Genomic DNA, 14,663 nt, shown 5'->3' on the forward strand with positions numbered 1-14,663 from the left:
GTGGAGGAAGTCAGTACTTGATGAGAGCAAGTCATGTCTCCAAGCCTAAAATATATGTTTAATTTTCCTTAATCTACCTATGAACAAGCAGAATGCCCTTGCACACTGAGGTGCCTTATAGATAAGCGGAAGCTTCATGTGAGCTGTTGTAACAATGATAAGGCAGAATATCTTAATGTTTCATCTTTAGCTGAAGCTCATATTACATTATCGGGAAATAAGAGTATCTTCAGTATTTTTTGTTAGAGAATTCCATTAGGAAATTAATATACAATGATCTGGGGCTTTTTGTATTAACAGATGGTCCTTTTGATGATCTTAGCTGGAGCCATGGGGTAGAAAAACTGCAATAAAATGTGCACCAGATCATTTTAACAGTCCAGTTGCTGTAATCTATAATCACCTAGGAAGAGAATATCAGTTGAGGAAGTACCTAGGTCAGGCTGGGCTATGGGACTGTCTGTGGGGGAATGTCTTGATCAATCTTAACAATTCACAATCTTAACTGATGTATGAAGACATAGTTTACTGTGGTTGTCACTATTCCCTAGGCAGGAAGTCCTAAATTCTATGAGACAGGAGAAAGTTCTGTGAAAAGCAAACAGATGCAGCACAAGAATATTTGTTTCTCTCTGCTCTTGTCTATGAGTGCCATGTGCCTGGTTGCCTGAGTTCCTGCATTTAAAATGGACTAAAATCTGTAATTTTAAGGCAAATAAATGCTGAATGGAATTCCGGAAGTCAGAACTGTGACTGAGGCTTGCTGGAGGATGCAGTCCTGAAACCCTCAAGGCACAGCACTGATTGCCTCTGTTGGTTGTCAATACAGGCATCTGGAAGATTCATTTCCATTATAGCTAATGGACTGTGAACACAGAATTGAATCGACTTGTTTCTTACCATTTCTAAAGTTTAGCCTCAAGCTTAAATTCCTCCTGTTTATGCTTAGTAATGATTCTACACTAAATCTTGAGGAATAAAAATAAATAAGCCATTTATACATCCAGGAAATGGTGTAGCTCAGCATGCAATTATTTTATTTTCATAAACACAGCATTTTGAGTATTAACAAAGTGTTAAGAACACAAGTAAAACCATTTTGTGTGACTTGTAATAATGTGATGCCTGTAAAATAGGAGCTTGCCACTGGGACAGCAATGATAGGAACAAGTGGCAGGCAGGCAGGGGAGTCAGCAGCTCAAATAGGAGCCAAGCGCAAAACAGCCTTGATAGCCTAATGAACTAACTCCAAGGGGGCATTGATATACTAGTGAGCACAAAACCACAGCCAATGAAATGGTCTTTAGGCTCCTACTCTTCCAGATATGGCTTTTCTTCCCAGCAGTGAGAGGATTTGAGACTGTGCCTGTCACTGGCTTCAGGCAGCACTGTGGCTGGGCTCACACATGTCTGCCTGTCAGCACTGGTCACTGACCAACACTCTCAAGGCCGTTCTGGACCTCCATCAGTGCTATCCTTTCTTTCTGCCACAGCTGAAGGACTTTGTGCAGATGAGGGTCAAGCCGGCAAGCTTCTGAAGCATCCTCACTGGAGAAGATTTCCCCAGCAGAAGCCTACAGGATTTCCCACCCAATTCCCCAACTTCCTGAGCTAACTGCTTAACTTTTATATCAGCATTATATTATAAGGTATGTTTGTGTAAATAAACAGAACAAATTCAAGACACTAATCTTGTATGGACATCGTAATTCTGAGTGCCTCACAGCTCATAGGCCATGCTCTCTGCACAAAGTGAAAAAAGTAGGGCATAACACTTCATTTTCTTTGCTTTTACTGGACACTGAAAAGCTTTTATTTTATTTAAAGAATTTTAGATAAGAACATATAGGTAGATTGAGTGGGATTCTAGCATCTGTCTCAAGGATAAGGGGGACCAAGGAAAGATTTGTTGATTAACTTTAAGGAAAATGCTACCTTTTTCCTTCAATTGTTGGATGGTTGTCCAATCATCTTATATGATTAGCTTGACATCATTGAGACCAACTACATGAGAAACGCAATTTGTAGGACTTATTTTGGCTTATCTTTAAGAATTTTCAGCCCACGGTTCAAAGATGCATTGCTTCTGGTCCTACATAAGACAGGGCATCACGATGGTGCAGCATGTGGAGGAGGGCAACTCTCAAGGTGAACAAGAAATAAGAAAGTAAACAATGGATCTATTTGCAGCCTTCTACACGTTGATATTCAGTTATGCCAGCACCATTTGTTGAAGATGCCTTCTTTTTTCCATTGTACACTTTTAGCTTCTTTGTCAAAAATTATATGTTCATAGGTGTTAATGTCAGGGTCTTCAATTCGATTCCATTGGTCCACATGTCGGTTTTTATGCCAATACCAAGCTGTTTTTTATTACTGTAGCTCTATAGTAGAGCTTGAAGTCAGGGATTGTGATGCCTCCAGAGGTTGTTTTATTGTACAGGATTCTTTTGGCTATCCTGGGCTTTTTGTTTTTCCATATGAAGTTGAGTATTATTCTTTCCAGGTCTGTGAAGAATTGTGTTGGAATTTTGATGGGGATTGCATTGAATCTGTAGACTGCTTTTTGGTAAAATTGCCATTTTTACTATGTTGGTCCTGCCTATCCATGAACATGGGAGATCTTTCCATTTTCTGACATCTTCTTCAATTCCTTTTTTTTCAGGGACTTAAAGTTCTTGTCATATAGGTCCTTCACTTGCTGCAAATAGATCCATATCTGTCACCGTGCACAAAACTTAAGTCCAAGTGGATCAAGGACCTCAACATAAATCCAGCTACTCTGAACCTGCTAGAAGAGAAAGTAGGAAGTAGTCTTGAATGCATTGGCACAGGAGATGGCTTCCTAAATATAACACCAGTAGCACAGACACTGAGAGAAACAATCAATCAATGGGACCTCTTGAAACTGAGAAGCTTTTGTAGAGCAAAGGATATGGTCAACAAGGCAAAGCGACAGCCTACAAAATGGGAAAAGATCTTCACCAACCCCACATCTGACAGAGGACTGATATCCAGAATATATAAGGAACTCAAGAAATTAGACATCAAAATGACCAACAGTCCAATTAAGAAATGGGCTATAGAACTAAACAGAATTCTCAACAGAGGAAACTCAAATGGCTGAAAGACATTTAAGGAATTGCTCAACATCCCTAATCATAAGGGAAATGCAAATCAAAACAACTCTGAGATACCACCTTACGCCTGTCAGAATGGCTAAGATTAAAAACACTGAAGACACTTTATGCTGGAGAGGATGTAGGACTAGGGGAACTCTCCTCCACTGCTGGTGGGAATGCAAGCTTGTATAACCACTTTGGAAATCAATATGGCGCTTTCTTAGAAAATTGGGAATCAATCTCCCCCAAGATCCAGCTATACTACTCTTGGGCATATACCCAAGAAATGTTCAATCATACCACAAGAGCACTTGCTCAGCTATGTTCATATCAGCATTGTTTGTAATAGCCAAAACCTGGAAACAACCTAGATGCCCTTCAACTGAAGAATGGATAAATAAATTGTGGCACATATACACAATGGAATACTACTCAGCAGAGAAAAACAATGACATCATGAGGTTTGCAGGCAAATGGATAGATCTAGAAAAATCATCCTGAGTGAGGTAACCCAGACTCAGAAAGACAAATATGGTATGTACTCACTCATAGGAGGATACTAGATATGGAACAAGGATGACTGGACTGCTACTCACATCACCAGTGAGGCTACCTGGAAAACAGGACCCCAAGAAAGACACGAGGATAGCCCAATGATGGAGAAATGGCTGAGATCTACATAAACAACATGGACATGAGTGGGAGCAATGAAGGGCGAGGGTCAAGGGAAAGAGAGCGGGAGATCCCAGCTGGATCAAGAACAGAGAGGGAGAACAAGGAATAGGAAACCATGGTAAATGAAGACCACACAAGAAAAGGAAGAAACAAAGTGCTAAAGAGGCCCACAGAAATCCACAAAGATACCCCCACAAAAGACTGCTGGCAATGGCCGAGAGACAGCCAGAACTGACCTACTCTGGTGATGGGATGGCCAAACACTCTAATAGTTGTGCCAGAAACCCCATCCAAGGACTGAGGAATCTGGATGCAGAGATCCATGACTAGGCCCCGGGTGGAGCGCTGGGAGTCTAATTAGTGAGAAAGAGGAAGGTTTATATGAGGGAGAATTGTTGAAACCAAGGTTGGATAAAGCACAGGGACAAATAGCCAAACGAATGGAAACACATGAACTATGAACCAAAGGCTAAGGGGCCCCCAACTGGATCAGGCCCTCTGAATAGGTGAGACAGTTGATTGGCTTGATCTGTTTGGGAGGCATCTAGGCAGTGGTACCAGGTCCTGGGCTCATTGCATGAGTTAGCTGTTTGAAACCTGGGACTTATGCAGGGACGCTTGGCTCAATCTGGGAGGAGGGGACTGGACCTGCCTGGACTGAGTCTATCAGGTTGACCTCAGTCCTCGGGGGAGGCCTTGCTCTGGAGAAGGTGGGAATGGGGGGTTACCTGGGGGGAAGGGGAGGGGGACAGGAAGGGGGCGAACAAAGAAATCTGTGGCTGTTATGTAGAACTGAATAGTATTGTAAAATAAAATAATAATAATAATAATAATAATAATAATAATAATAAGAAGAAGAAGAAGAAGAAGAAGAAGAAGAAGTAAACAATGGGTTGTGGACCAGATGCAACTTCCAACCATGGCATTGGAGGGGGCACATGTTATTTATTATGTACACATGGGAAACCTTTAGCTGGCCAGGCCAGGGTATCCCACTCATGAAGGAAACCATGCTGGCATGCTGGGTAGATGCAGTGGCATGCTGGTGGGTAACCCACTCCATGAAGGCATGGTGGCAGGGCAGGCAAGTGGACATTCACAACCCAGATGCTACATCCACTCAGAAATGGTTTATTATAATGAGGGATAAAGAGAAAGACAGGGAAAGACAGAAAGGAGAGGGGGGGAGGGAGTTCGAGGGTGCTCACCTTGTAGGAGGAAAGCAGAAAGACAGAGAGAAAGGAGGGGAGTTTTTCCTTAAGAGGAGGCTTCCATGTCAGGAGGCAGGATGGCCCCAAGGGGCGGGATCATAACAGTGGCAGCACCAACAACGGGGAAGCTCACAGATAAGGAGAGGACTACTCAGTGGTCATGCCTGCCTGCCTGCCTATCTGCATGTTCTTGGTCATAGCACAGCCTAAATTTTTAAGAATTGTAACAAGATGGGTCCTATTGATTTAATGTGTAACTGAGTTGATACAGTGAATAGTTTTCATTTGAGTCTCTTATATAGTGGTTTTCATAAAAATCACAAAAACAATAGCTAAAGAAATTATAAGGATGTAGTATTTCTCTTGTCTTTCTGCAAGGCAGCTGGGTTCAAAATTAACTTTCCCAAATCAGTAGCCTTCCTATATACCAATGACAAATGGCTGAGAAGTAAATCAGGGAAACAACACCTTTCATAATAATCTCAAATAACATAAAATATCTTGGGGTAACTCTAACCAAGCAAGTGAAAGACTCGTATGAGATATCAGAAGATGAAAAGATCTCCCATATTTATGAACCTATAGCATTGATATAGTATAAATGGCATTCCTACTAAAAGCAATTAACAGATTCAATGTAATCCTTATTAAAATTCCAACACAATTCTTCACTGATTTTGAAAGGACAATGATCAGTTTCATATGGAAACACAGAAAACCCAGGAGAGCTAAAAACAATCCTTCATAACAACAACAAAACTTGCTGGAGATATCTCCATCCTTGATTAGAAGTTGTACTATGGAGTTAAAGTAATAAAAATACATCCCAATGGCACAAAAACTGACACATTGATAAATGAAATCAAATTGAAGACTCAGATATAAATCCACACACTTTTGGACACCTGATTTTTAATAACAAGGCCAGAAATACACACTGGGGGGAAAAAGCATCTTCAACACATGGTGCTGATCAAACTGGACAGCTGCATTTAGAAGAATCCAAATAGATCCATGCTTACCATCCTGCACAAAACTCAAGTACAATTAGATCAAAGACCTCAACATAAAACCAGGCACAATGAACCTGATAGAAAAGAAACTCACTGACACAGGAAAAGTCTTTCTGAACAGAACCGCATTAGCAAAGGCACTAAAATAAACAGTTAATAAATGGGACCTCATGAAACTGAAAATCTCTTGCACAGCAAAGGAAATCATCATTTGGACAAAGCAGCACTATACAGAATGGGAAAAGATTTTTGCCAGCAATGCATCCGATTGGGGACTAATATCCAAAATATATAAAAGAACTAAAAACACTAGATATCAAGAAAACAAGTGACCGTATGTTAAAAAGGGATACAGATTTAAACAAAGAATCTACAAAGAAGGAAATGCAAAATGGGTTTGGAGCCCTTTAAGAAATGTTCAGCATCCTTAGCCATCAGGGAAATACAAATTAAAAATATTTGAGGTTTAATCTTACACACACCACAATTGCTAAGATCAGTAAAATAAGTGGCAGCTCATGCTGGAAGGATAAGGAGTAAGGAGGAGGCTCACCCATTGCTGGTGGGAATTCAAACTTGTACTGTCACTGTGGAAATCAGTATGACCATTCCTAGGGAAGATAGGAATTGATCTACCTCAAGATCCAGCTAACCATTAAGATGTATCCATGAAGGATGCTTCATCCTACCACAGAGACTCTTGTTCAACCATGTTTTTTTTGGTGCTGTATTCATAATCGCCAGAAACTGGAAACAACCTGAATGTCCTCAACAGAAGAACCGATAAAGAAAATGTGAATGTGATACACATGAAGTATTTCTCAGCTAATAAAAAAAATGAAATCATGAAATTTGCAGGTAAATGGATAGAACTAGATAATCAGTAGAACTACAGAGGTTGGGTATAGAGTAAGGGAATGGGGGGGGGGATTTCATTAGGAAAGAGAAATAGGATAGTTATGGACAGAAGGGGAGGGCTGGAATGGGAGGACCAAGTGGGGAGGTAGAAGGAGAGAAGGTCCAGGGAAGGAACAAGGGAAGAGACAGGTAAAATTAAGGTACCTGCCATTTGAGGTACAGTATGGAAACCTAATACAGCTAAAGCTTCCTAAAGTATGTATGTATACATATATACATACACACACATACATGTATATACATATATGGCTATCTAACTGAAATCACCAGATAATAGGACTCAGCAGCTAAGGGTGTGCAAACAGAACAAAACAAACAAACAAACAAACAAACAAACAGAGAATCCAGTAACAGTAATTATTAACAGATTCAATGTACAGTATGAAGAGATCCAACACACCTATCAGATGTTCTGTCAATACTGGGTTCTGCAGCATTGACAGTAGGCGCCACCCCATCCAAGCCTCTAGAAGCCACGGTAACTCTCCAGAAGCTGCCCAGATTTCTTACTGGCATACTTGCACTCTGAAATGGACTTGAGCTGGGCAAATACTCCCTCATGTTTGCTTGGAACCATTTTACCTAAGCATACTTGACTGCCTTTACAGTTTGCACTGTAGGACAAAACTCTCAAGGGATTTTATGCAAAACATGTCTCAGTGGCACATCCTTATGTACTAGGAGAGATGCACATAGTGTATGTTCCAGGGTGATTACTGTCTACTTCAAAATAAACTTAATCTTTTTTTTTTACCTACAGTATAATATCTCTATATCCATCAAAAGCCCCTGCTGCTTTATGGGAATGCTATGAATTAAGGTATGTTGGGCTTCCACATCTAGATCCAAAGGGCTCTAAACATTAACAGGAGATCAACACATCCGCAATTCAGTTTGTTACTTCTTTGGATTTGGTTGTGTCACATGGTCCCTACCAATACACAACCTTGGCCATTGTGTTGGAGGAACTGCTAGGGTACTTCTCACCACATGAGATCATCCTCCACAGCCGAGAGCAGTTAAAACCACCTGTAACTGGTTTATTCTTTGGATAAAGTGTTGTTTAGGATTTAAAGCCATGTCGAGGCTCACAGGCACAGGATTTCAATTTTTATCGTTTCTTTGTTACCCTAGAAACTACAGATCCACACAAATCTTCCCACATTTGCTTTCATGTGACTCCAGTAAGTCTTGTCTTTTTCAACTATGTCTTGTCCCCATCTGTAAGAGGCCTGCGCTTTCATCTCATCCTTCCTCTGTTCCCTGTTTCCTGCCAAATCAAAGCTAATGGGAGAGTTCTTTTTGCATCTGCAGTTTCCATTGCAACTTCTCCCTTACTTGGGCAAGCTTCCTCTGGTCTCGTGAGGGGCTCCTGGAGGCCCATTATCTCTGCCCCCTGAGCCCCTTAAGTTAAGGGGACTCACCTCATGAGGGTCTCATGTGTGTGATCATCACAGATTTTTGATTCAGCATGGCAGATTTTTACCTAGTCCAGAAGAAAGAATGCACATTTTGTAAGTTTAATTTTTCTGTGTTTTGTCTGTTTCTGCTTTTCTCCCTGTCTCTTCTTACATCTAAAGCTTGGACAAGACTGTAGCGTCTGCAGGGTATTATAGGTATGCCGCAGCACATCTAGTGTGTCTGGAAGCTTCATGCCAACTCAGCTCCACATACGCAACTCTCCTTGGTAGTCATCCCTTAGTACTGGCATCTCCATTCAGCTGAAACTGCACCTTTGCCAATTTCTACCTCCTGACCTCTCTGCAGGGAACCTGAGCCTTCTGTTTGGTACCAAACCTCAGCTTCTCTCCATGACTCCTTTGACCCTGGGGTCACCACTGCACCTGAAGCTGGACCTTCACAAACAGCCTCCTGGCCTCTCTGCAGGATATCCAATTCTTTCCATGTGGTGCCCAGCCTCAGCTGCTCTCTTTGACCCCTTCCTGCCTTCCAAACCAATACAGTATGGGAGTCTCTTATACCTGTCTCTTTCTTGACCTCTGTAAACTTTCTACTTTGTTTTCTATGCTACTTTATGGTTTCAACAACTAAAATTATTTCTTATCCACTTTTGTTCCCAAGAACTTCTTTTTCTTCTTTTCTAAGATGAAAAGCAGGGAAATAAAATTAATGAGATTAATCAATGCCTCATTTCTCCTCTATGGTTACACAGCAATCTTTCAACTTTAAATTTAACCCTTTAGTTTCTTTACTAAAATGTGTCTATATTTCTCAGTTTCCTCAAAGTACAATCTGATACTTCTGTCTCGAAGCAAGAAGCAGAAATATTAACAAAAATATACTGAATAAAGTGAGCTGTTTTGCTGTATTCTTATTCTAATGGTGAAATTTTCTTAAAAACAGAAAATACAGGTAGCAGCCCTTCAGGGCTGTGAGATGTTTATTCTAGTAGGTGGATTTAACTTCTGGTTAAATTGTTGTTTATTATTTATGTGTTTGCATCTAATTAATTTTTTTAACATAGAATGTCCTTTCTGGAAAATGAAATTCATATTTTGTTGTTTTAAACCATTTAAAAATACTTTAAAACCACATTAGGCATACTATATTCAGAGTATTTTTCATAAATCAAATGTCAAATATGTTTAATAATTATTTTTTATATTCAATTTCAAAATATTATAGTTGCTAACTTTGTATTATAACACTAGCATTCACTGCCGTTATGCATGCGTTGACTTAGACGTGTGTTTTGCACTATTTTGTTTTGTGAAAATGTAGAATTTACATGAGGGAGAGAGTAGAGTGTACCTAGTTCACCAAATCTCATTCTCCAAGAATATTTATGTAGTAGGTCACTAAGGAAGTCTCTGAATCTGTTGTCTTCACCCAACTGTTCAGGAAGATTTGCAGAAAACTATAAAGCGAATTTGGTATAAAATTAATTTATATTGATAGAAACATCTGCATATCAAGACAAAACTAAACATGGAAATTAAGTGTTCATTTTCTGCAGACTTTGGTGTGTCTAGCAAAAACTTCTAGATTACATCAACAAGTTTTCTGTACAGAGTTCTTTCCTGTCTCCAGTTCACTGTTCAAAACTTTCCTCTACCAATTCCTGTAAACTAATAGAATAAAACCTGTGTTAATTGTTTAGATAAATAATAAAATATATTTTCAGGATCCATTTTTTTTTTACCCTCAAAAAAGCAGTAAGAGGATCACCACTGTTCCTATAGTTCCCTTTAAAATCGTATTAAGATTAATTCTGGGTTTATTTGTGTCAAAAAAGCTTCTAAAATGTTGGTGGTAAGACAAAGACTACATGAAGAATAGAAATGTTCTGAAAATGTGGTATTGATTTACTCAAATGAACTGAATCTTTTCAGCTGTGCCAACTGATGAGTAAGGAGGGAGACAGCTAAAGGGACTCGATGGGTGTGAACAGTAACACGAACAGCAGAAGTTTAGCATTACACAAATGCCCACTGGGTAGAACGGCCACGTGCCAGATCAATTCTTGTTCTAATAAAATGATATTCAGGCAAAAATTCTATCGGATGAAAAATAATCAATTGAATGACTTAAATTTAAGAATCAGAAATGTGAAACATTTTAGCAGCTATTGAGAAATACATAAAAGTTATTTGTGGAAACATAATGGATTATGCAAATCAAAACAAAAATCTTCACAGACATCACTTTTCCACACACACAAAAAATCATTAAATTATGACTCAAAGTTGCTGAAAATGTCATTGTATCTACTTGAATACTTCATTGTAGCCAGATGTTTATAAAAGTAGACAATATGTGTTCCTGCTGACAGTGTTGAATGATATAGGCCAGGACTTCTTAATCTGCTTATGCAATAACCCAGGATATCCAAAATTAGTCAAAGGGTATCATGCAAATCCCATGATTCCATTGTCCCAAAAGCTTCTCAAAATAAAGTGGATCTTTATCCACTTTTTTTTTTTAAATGTAATGATCTAGATAACGAGATAATTAGAAGGGTACCATTTACCATAAGTGCAAACTTTAAAAAGTTTAAGAATCACCACCATTTTAAGGCAATAGATATAATAACAACAGAATGGGCAGTTTTTCTCGTTGGTAAAAATTCACTGCACTGGAAATACATTACCAGCACATTAGTTTCTTTTCTCATTGCTACAATCAAATATCAACAAGAAGCAATTGAAGGAAAGATGATTTTAGTCACCATGGTGGGAAGTTGACAGCAGTGACAGGATCCTAGCTGCATTCTCAGTCAGAAAGCTGAGGGTGGACAGAAAGTGGGGCCAGTATATAAATCCTCAAGGTCCGGGCCAGTGTGGTGGTTCAGTGAGTGAAAGTACTCACCGTAGAGCCCGACTGGGACTCATAGTGAAAATAGAGAGCCAACTCCCACAAGTTGCTTTCTGACCTTCACACATGTACCATACCATGCCCATGCATGCTCATGTATATACTCACATGGAAATTAACAAATAAAAATAAATATTTAGGGGGAAAAATCAAAAGAACAAACCCTGTGGTTCAAGTCCTGTCTCCAATGGCTCACTTAACCTTCTAAGTCCACCTAAATTGCATTACCATCTGTTGACCAAGCATTCAAACACATGAAAATATGTGGATATTTCACATTCAGTCCATAGCATTTTGACCTTTGCCACCACAGGCTCATGGCCATCTCATGCTCATACATTTGTTCCAAGTTCTAAATTCTCCATTGTGTTTAAGAATCCAGTACTGTTCAAGAGGCAAGAGTCTCTTCCAAGAATCAGGAAATCCCTTAATTCTGAGCTCCTATTTTTGTAAAAAGAAAAATAAAAAGCTACATACTTCCAACATATAATGACAGAGTAAGCCTTCCCCTTGCAAAAAGATGAGGTCATGACTGAAACCTGCAGGGAAACACCCAATCTGTAGTTCCATGGCTGGCATCTGGAGCTTGTGATGGAATCTTCTGGGCTCCACACAGCTCGGACAGTCCTGCCTCTGCAGTTCGGCTACCTGATGCACAGGAAGGCCCTCCCTTGTTCAGCTTTCCATGGTGGACATTCCCTGGTTCTGGTAGAATCCTGGAGTGTCCATTGCAACAGCTTCTTTTTCATAGCCTCACACAGCTCTCAGGGAAGCCTTGCTGAGATCTAAACACCCCCATACACTGCCTGATCTCAGCAGCTCTCTGGAATGGCAGCACAAGACTCCATGACCCCTTCGTTTATACATCGTTCATGCCAGCAAACCCCGTATCCCATGGTTGATGATGCACATCTCTGCTACCAACTTAGAATGGAGCCCGGCCCTTTGGATCACAGATGAGTTGGCTTCTGAGGGCTCATCCTGAGAAAACACTGCACTAAGCAGTTGTTTAATGACTTGGCCGTGTGGGTCCTCCCAAATGACTTGTTTTCACACTGGAACCTAAGGTAGGAGAGGGCTTGCTGAAAGGTCTTCTTTCCTATTTTCTTAGTACGGAGCAGCAGGCCTTTGCTTAATAATTACAGCTTCTTTTTTTTTATTATTATTATCTTGCTGTGGATGTTGCTCCATATGCTGTGAATGCATTGCTCTGATTGGTTGATAAATAAAATGCTGATTGGCCAGTAGCCAGGCAGGAAATATAGGCAGGATAAGCTAACAAGGAGAATTGTGGGAAGGCTAGAAGGCTGAGTCAGGAGATGCCAGCCCACCATCCAAGGAGCAGCATGTAATGACACACAGGTAAAGCCAAAAGAAATGTGACATATAGATTAACAGAAATGGGTTAGTTTAAAAGTAAGAGGTAGTCAGTGGTAGTCCTGAGCTAATGGCTGAGCAGTTTTAATTAATATAAGCTTCTGAGTGGTTATTTTATAAGTGGCTGCAGGGTCTGTGGGGCTGGGCAGGACCAAAGAAAACTTCAGCTACATTATCTAATTTGTATTATCCATAAAAATTCGCTTACAAAGTAGTAGTTTCCGTGTAGGGCTTTCATACCCACTTCATTTGGGCTCATTTTCCTCCTCTCCAGCTGTTCCATCATCTCTTTGCCCCTTGCACTTTGCTCTGTCGTCCTTCCACCCTTCTTCCCTAGAGCCCTTTTCATTTCCAGCCCCATATTTTCTCCCTCCTGGGCACACATACTTAACAATTAGAGGCTAGGATTAGCACATAAGAGAGATATATGGTGTTTGTATTTTTGAACCTAAGTTAAAATGCCCAAAATGATGTTTTCCAGATTCACTCACTTTTTTGAGACACCATCAAATAACGTTGTTTCTGAGACAGGAGAGGATATTTTGCAGATAGACACTTGTACCTGTAGATGAATTTCTAAACAGTCTTTAAATAAGAAACACAGAGCCAAATACAGAGGTAATGGCCAAAGAGATCAGAGAACTAGCAAAGAGCCACGACTACCATATCTTACCACCTCACTGCTGTCGCTTCCTCAGAGAGAGATTCTTTCCATCTAACCTGTGTTTTTATTGCCTTTCTGTTCTGCCTTCTCATTGGCTCTAAGCCCAGCCACATGACTTCCTAATCACTGCCTGACTATACAGACTTCCAGGTCTCTATGGTTGGTACTGGGATTGACTATGTCCTTGACGACACAGAGACTCTACCTGCCATGTGATCGGATTAAGGGTGTGGGCTACCACCGCCTGACTTCTGTTTATAGCTATTTGACCTCTGATCTCCAGGCAACTTTATTTATTAACATAAAAATAAAATATCACATTTCAACACAAATGAAGTATTGCCACATGTACCAGCATTGATGGCTACTATAATTATAATCAACCAAGTAAATGGTGTGTCATATCAGAGTCCTCAGAATTATAGCATTCACAATCATTTCAATTGGCTGGCAGATATTCTTTGAGGGCAGTGAATTTATTCATTGTTGAGTTTTATGTCTTGAATGTTTCTCAAAGATTTGGGTAGTGAAGGCTCAAGCCCTAGTATTCCTACTAGGAAATGATGGAGACTTTAAGATACAGAACCTAATAGAAAGCTTCCATCATTAACCAAATGCTTGTTAAAGAGACTGTGAACCCCACTTTCTCCTTCCTATTCTCCTTTACTTCCTAGCCATGAACTCAAGTAACTCTGTACTGCCAGATACTCCCCACAGTGATGTGCTACCTCACCAAAGCCTACAAAGTACTAAGACAGCCAACCATTGACTGAAACCTTCAAAAATTCAAGGAAAACAAAAAAAAAAAACCTTTTTCAGACACTTGTGACAATGATGGGAAGCTGGTTGCATGTCTCCCTTTGTAGTCAAGGACAAGGAGTCATCTCCTAATGCTGCACAGTTCATACATGGAACTGAATGGCAATCAGGGTGCTGCTTCTTCCTCCCACATGACCCTGCCTTACTTTAACAACAGTCTCACTTACCATTAGCCTGAATACAGTCAAAAAATGCGTGGAAGTCATGTTATCAAAATGTGTCTTTTCAGTATCAACAAGTGGTGAAATGCATCTTTAGGATTTTTCCTTATACTCTAATATTTCAGGTATAGAAGTGCAATATGTGTCTTTGCCCCTAATGTGAGTTAACATTTATTGCACAGTATGATCCTGAATTCCTTTAAGAACTTTATTTTCAAAATTAGTCATCTATTTTCATTTCATAACTGTTCTATTCTTCAAATGCATCTCATTATCATTAAATCTCATAATTCCCACTCTTAACATCTGGATAAATACATATAGAGTATATGCCAAAGAGCACTGATACATGGAAAAATCCCATTCTG

The 14,663-nt window shown here is 39.9% G+C and overlaps 1 long non-coding RNA gene across 1 annotated transcript in view; it reads left to right on the forward strand.

Annotated features, from left to right (window-relative positions):
• Positions 1-8,120: 8,120 nt before the first annotated feature.
• LOC143268241 (uncharacterized) overlaps positions 8,121-14,663 on the forward strand; it is a 39,691-nt gene continuing 33,148 nt past the window's right edge. The window contains exon 1 of the long non-coding RNA XR_013043928.1: positions 8,121-8,453. This is a non-coding gene — a long non-coding RNA (uncharacterized LOC143268241). The remainder of the gene's footprint in view (positions 8,454-14,663) is intronic.

Source organism: Peromyscus maniculatus, chromosome 13 (genome assembly GCF_049852395.1).
Source record: "Peromyscus maniculatus bairdii isolate BWxNUB_F1_BW_parent chromosome 13, HU_Pman_BW_mat_3.1, whole genome shotgun sequence".
In the NCBI taxonomy this organism is placed as follows: domain Eukaryota; kingdom Metazoa; phylum Chordata; class Mammalia; order Rodentia; family Cricetidae; genus Peromyscus; species Peromyscus maniculatus.